We start from the raw sequence: 7,516 nt of genomic DNA on the forward strand, positions 1-7,516 counted from the left end.
TATAACCCTTACGAGATTAGTAACATAGGAGATGTTTAAAATAACAATAACTTTGTATAGATTAATATAAAATAACCTTACGAGATTAGTTAACTAAAGACATTTAAAATAACATTAACTTTGTATAGATTAATATAAAATAACCTTACGAGATTAGTTAACTAAAGACATTTTAAATAACAATAACTTTGTATAGATTCTTATAATATAACCTTACGATATTAGTTACATATATATACATTTAAAATAACAATAACTTTGTATAGATTAATATAACATAACCTTACGAGATTAGTTAACTAAAGACATTTAAAATAACAATAACTTTGTATAGATTAATATAAAATAACCTTACGAGATTAGTTACTAAAGACATTTAAAATAATGTTAACTTTGCGAAGATTTAATATAATATAACCTTACTATATTAGTTATATAAATATAGACATTTTAAATAAAAACAAATCGATTTAATATAATATAACCTTACGATATTAGTTTTATATACATATAGACATTTAAAACAACTTTCTTAGTCGATTTAATATAATATAACCTTACGATATTAGTTTTATATACATATAGACATTTAAAACAACTTTCTTAGTCGATTTAATATAATATAACCGTACGATATGTTTGCTACATATATATAGACATTTAAAACAAGTAGATTTTTGTCGATTTTAAAAAATATAACCTCACGATATTTGTTACATATATATTTTTTAAAATAGTAAATTTTTGTCGATTTAAAAAATATAACCTCACGATATTTGTTACATATATAGACATTTTAAACAAGTACATTTTTGTCGATTTTAAAAATATAACCTCACGATATTTGTTACATATATATATACATTTTAAACAAGTACATTTTTGTCGATTTTAAAAATATAACCTCACGATATTTGTTACATATCAACATTTCAAATAATGATGACTTTGCATCGATTTAATATAATATAACCTTACGATATTAGTAACATACAGATATTTAAAATGGCAATAACTTTGTCGAAATTCTTATAATATAACCTTACGATATTAGTAAAATATATATACATTTAAAATTACAGTAACCTTGTTTTAATTATTATAATATAACCTTACGATATTAGTAAAATATATATACATTTAAAATGACAGTAACCTTGTTTTAATTATTATAATATAACCTTATGGTATTAGTTACATATAGATACATTTATAAAAAGAGTACCTTTGTAGATAAATTGTAATATAACCGTACGATCTTTTTGGTTCTTTCGGTAAAGTCACATAGAAGGGAAATAATAAAATAATTAAAATAAAACATAATACAATAATTCTCACGACGTGTCGGCCACAACGCAAGCAGCCGTCCTCAGGTGAAGTGTAGTGTGTAGTGTAGTGTGTAGTGTAGTGTAGTGTGTAGTGTAGTGTATAGTGTAGTGTAGTGTGTAGTGTAGTGTATAGTGTAGTGTGTAGTGTATAGTGTAGTGTGTAGTGTAGTGTGTAGTGTATAGTGTAGTGTAGTGTATAGTGTGTAGTGTGGTGTATAGTGTAGTGTATAGTGTAGTGTAGTGTATAGTGTAGTGTAGTGTATAGTGTAGTGTATAGTGTGTAGTGTGGTGTATAGTGTAGTGTATAGTGTAGTGTAGTGTATAGTGTAGTGTGTAGTGTAGTGTGTAGTGTGTAGTGTAGTGTAGTGTGTAGTGTAGTGTGTAGTGTAGTGTATAATGTAGTGTAGTGTGTAGTGTATAGTGTAGTGTATAGTGTAGTGTGTAGTGTAGTGTAGTGTGTAGTGTAGTGTGTAGTGTAGTGTGTAGTGTAGTGTATAGTGCAGTGTATAGTGTAGTGTAGTGTGTAGTGTAGTGTGTAGTGTAGTGTATAGTGTAGTGTATAGTGTAGTGTATAGTGTAGTGTAGTGTGTAGTGTAGTGTATAGTGTAGTGTATAGTGTAGTGTATAGTGTAGTGTATAGTGGAGTGTATAGTGTGTATAGTGTAGTGTATAGTAGTGTGTAGTGTAGTGTATAGTGTAGTGTGTAGTGTAGTGTGTAGTGTATAGTGTAGTGTAGTGTATAGAGTGTAGTGTGTAATGTAGTGTAGTGTGTAGTGTAGTGTATAGTGGAGTGTATAGTGGAGTGTATAGTGGAGTGTATAGTGTGTATAGTGTAGTGTATAGTGTAGTGTAGTGTGTAGTGTAGTGTATAGTGTAGTGTAGTGTGTTGTGTAGTGTATAGTGTAGTGTGTAATGTAGTGTAGTGTGTAGTGTATAGTGTAGTGTATAATACTGTATATAAGTGTAGCGTATAGTGTATAGTGTAGTGTATAGTAGTGTAGTGTATAGTGTAGTGTATAGTAGTGTAGTGTATAATACTGTATATAAGTGTAGTGTATAGTTTAGTGTATAGTAGTGTAGTGTATGATACTGTATTGTAGTGTAGTGTGTAGTGTAGTGTATAGTAGTGTAGTGTATAGTGTAGTGTATAGTGTAGCGTATAGTGTAGTGTAGTGTGTAGTGTAGTGTATAGTATGAACGAGTATAATGATATAACCGTTCGAGATGTGTTAAGTATATAGACATTTAAAATAACCCAGTATCATCTTAATTAGATCTACAAAGATGTAACACTGTGTGTGTGTGCACACGCATCTAAATATAATTAAAGACAAAGCTCCCCCAGGTAGCCTCTAGCAGGGCTGTAGGGGCAAGTGCTGATAGTAGCGAGTAGCACCACCTATGATGTACACACACAGACAAAGCTCCCCCAGGTAGCCTCCAGCAGGGCTGTAGGGGCAAGTGCTGCTAGTAGCAGCAGCAGCGTCTCTGAAGGCTACCGGCACTGTGGCTACACACAGAGGGGGGGGGGGTGGCCAGCACCACGCCCGGCCGCCTTTGTCTCTCCTGCAGTGCTAGCGATGTTCACTACACCACCACCACTACACCACCACCACTACACCACCACTACACCACCACTACTACACCACCACCACTACACCACCACTACTACACCACCACCACTACACCACCACTACTACACCACCACTACACCACCACTACACCACCACCACTACACCACCACCACTACACCACCACCAGTACACCACCACCACTACACCACCACTACACCACCACTACACCACCACTACACCACCACCACTACACCACCACTACACCACCACTATACCAGGTAGCTCGATTGAGGCTGAGTCGACCTAGGGGAGGCCCAGGACCGGTTCAGAGGTCCTTAATGATCGTGAGCAGAGGGTCAGGGACTCCGAAAGCACGAAGAACAACCCAGAGCCCAGGCCTACTGATGCTATCATAGGCCTTGACCAGGTCAATAAAGCAGAGATGTAGGTCTTGTTGGAATTCCCTACACCTCTGCTGTAGCAGACGGACAGAAAATATGGCATCTGTGCAGGACCGCCCTTTCCTGAAACCGCATTGGGGCTCCGCAAGCCTCTCCTCAGCGTGCCTAGCAAGGCGATGTTGAATAATCCTTGCCAGGACCTTTCCCGGCACACTGAGTGAGATGCCCCTGTAGTTGTTACAGTCTGTGCGGTCCCCCTTCTTAAAGAGGGGGACCACCAGGTCATCCTTCCAGTCCTGCGGAACCCGCCCAGTGGTCCAGACTGTTGTTATGATGTCATGTAGGGCAGTCTGTGCACAAACGCCACCCTCCCTCAGCATTTCGCTTGAGAGATCATCTCTGCCCGGTGCCTATCCTGGTCTCAGACTCCGGATCGCCTTCAGAACTTCCTCAACAGATGGCACCTCAGCCAGCCACTCACAGGGGGTGACTTCCTCCAATATTTGAGGCACCGCAGCCTCAGCAGGGTCATCCCCACTTTGTCCCGCGTTGTTATCCAGGCTGAGGGATGCCCCCTCCCCCAGGACCTCACAGAAATGCTCAGCACATCTGCAAACCTGTTCCTGGGGGTCGGAGATTGGATCACCGTTCCTTCCCCTAATGATGGTGATAGGTGTGGCGCTGCAGGTGACTTTTTGGATGGAATTAAAAAGCGATTTGTGATCGCGGGCCACTGAGGCAGACTCCATCTCCTCAGCAACCCGCGACCACCACCCATCCTTGCAGCGCCTCACGGCTCCCCGAACCTCCGAGCAAAGTCTGCGGTAAGCCTCCTCATTCTCTGACGTGGGATGCTGTAGACGATGAGAGTGGGCCTGTCGCTTTTTCTCAGCCAGCTTGAACACCTCCTCTGTCAGCCAGGGTCTCTGGGGAGGTCTGGACCGCGTACCCAAAGCAGCCATTGCAGCTGCATGAGCCACAGTCCTAAACCATCTCGCCCATTTACCCTCGACATCAGGAGGAGTGGGGGACGATGCCAACCCCAGCCGCAAGCGACGATGAAATTCTCGCTTGCAACTTCCATCAGCTAGCTGAGACCAGGCCACTTTTGGTTTGAATGGGGTCCTGGGTGTACACCCACCACTACCGGAGTGGAAGAATGGCAGGCGCATCTTACAGATGACTAGTCGATGGTCAGAGGGCAGATCAGCTCCACGGTAGGTCCTGGTGTCAAGGACATGGGCTCGCATCCGCTGGTCCGTCACTACGTAGTCCAGCAGATGTTCTTGCTTGGACCCGGCATGTATCCATGATGTTGTGTGGATGCGCCGATGCCGGAAGAGCGTGTTGGTCATTACAAGCCCATGGGCTGCACACAAAAATCTAGCAGCCTCCTACCGTTGTTATTGAGCTGATCTGGCCCATGTTTTCCAATCACTCCAGACACACACAGACACACACACACACACTTACTTACACACACACAGACACACACTCATACTTACACGGACAAAAGGCAAAGATCCCCCGTATAGCCTTAACAGACTGTAGGGGCAAGGGCTGTTAGCGAGCACCTATGAAGGCCGGCACGGCACACGAGGGGGTGGGTGGCCAGCACTACGCCCGGCCGCCTTTGTCTCCCCAGTGACGATGGTTACACATCGCACTAGGACCTAATTTGAGGCTGAGTCGACCTAGGAGAGGCCCAGGACCGGTTAAGATAATCGCCACTGGTGTTGGCCGTGAGCGGGAATCGATCCAGGATCGCCAGGTTCATAGCGCAGCGCTAACCGCTGCACCACCGCTCCCCACACTTACACAGACACACAGACACACACACAGACACACAGACACACACACACAGACACTCACACAGACACTCACACAGACACACACATACTTACACGTACAATCAGACACACACACAGAGACACACACAGGCACACAGACACACACACACACAGGCACACAGACACTCACACAGACACTCACACAGACACACACATACTTACACGTACAATCAGACACACACACACAGAGACACACACAGGCACACAGACACACACACAGACACACACACAGGCACACAGACACACACACAGACACACACACAGACACGCACATACTTACACGTACAGTCAGACACACACACAAACTTACACATACTGACACATAGAGACAGAAACACACTCATACACACACACAGACACACACACACACATATTTACCCACACAGACACACACTCATTCACACACACACATACTTACACACACAGACACACACTCATTCACACACACAGGCACACAGACACACACACAGACACACACACAGACACGCACATACTTACACGTACAGTCAGACACACACACAAACTTACACATACTGACACATAGAGACAGAAACACACTCATACACACACACAGACACACACACACACACATATTTACCCACACAGACACACACTCATTCACACACACACACACTTACACACACACACACAGACACACACACACAGACACACACTCATTCACACACACACATACTTACACACACACACAGAGACTCACACGGTAACCAATAGAATCATTCACACGCAACCACTCTCCCGCGCAAATATTTGCACACTCATTCTCACACACACACACACTTACACAGACACTTACACACACACAGACACTTACACACACACTTACACACACACACTTACACACTCATTCTCACACACACAGACACTTACGCACACACTTACACACACACACACACAGACACTTACACACACACTTACACACACACACACACACTTACACACTCATTCACACACACACAGACACTTACACACACACTTACACACACATTCACACACACACACACTTACACACACACACTTACACACACACACTTACACACACACACTTACACACACACACTTACACACACACACTTACACACTCATTCACACACACACACACTTACACACACACACTTACACACGCACACTTACACACTCATTAACACACACACTTACACACACACACTTACACACTCATTCACACACACTTACACACACAGACACTAACACACACACTTACACACACACACTTACACACACACACTTACACACTCATTCACACACACTTACACACGCACACTTACACACACACACTTACACACTCATTCACACACACTTACACACGCACACTTACACACTCATTAACACACACACTTACACACACACGCACACTTACACACTCATTCACACACACACTTGAACACACACACTTACACACACACACTTACACACTCATTCACACACACTTACACACGCACACTTACACACTCATTAACACACACACTTACACACACACACTTACACACTCATTCACACACACTTACACACGCACACTTACACACTCATTAACACACACACTTACACACGCACACTTACACACTCATTAACACACACACTTACACACACACACTTACACACTCATTCACACACACACTTAAACACACAGACACTTACACACACACTTACACACACACACTTACACACACACACTTACACACTCATTCACACACACTTACACACGCACACTTACACACACACACTTACACACACACTTACACACACACACTTACACACACACACTTACACACTCATTCACACACACTTACACACGCACACTTACACACTCATTAACACACACACTTACACACACACACTTACACACTCATTCACACACACTTACACACGCACACTTACACACTCATTCACACACACACTTACACACACACACTTACACACTCATTCACACACACACTTACACACAACAACAACAACCGCCATTCGCCACTAAGTGGCGGTGACGTCACCACGACGCTTGTGCCAGGCCATGTGCACCTTGAGGCTACCACGTGAAGTGTCGAACGCCCGCTGGCAGGAGGTCACGGGGCAGACCCAGCAGGTGCCACGGGTCGACTGACCGAGATGACCGAGACGACTGGCTGATGCACCACCTGTGCCCCCTACTGTGCCAACTTGCTGTGCTTTAGCCACCCGGCGCTCCGCTCGTTGTTGTGAGCGTCGCTCCTCCGCCCTCCGTTGTTGTTGGAGGGCGACTGCCTCCAACTGCCCAGTAGCGTCCTTCACGAGCCTCCTCCACTGAGGCCGATCTTGACACCGCTGGTACCAGTCATCGGCAAGTCCACTCA

The sequence above is a fragment of the Lampetra fluviatilis genome, chromosome 71 (genome assembly GCF_964198595.1).
Source record: "Lampetra fluviatilis chromosome 71, kcLamFluv1.1, whole genome shotgun sequence".
In the NCBI taxonomy this organism is placed as follows: domain Eukaryota; kingdom Metazoa; phylum Chordata; class Hyperoartia; order Petromyzontiformes; family Petromyzontidae; genus Lampetra; species Lampetra fluviatilis.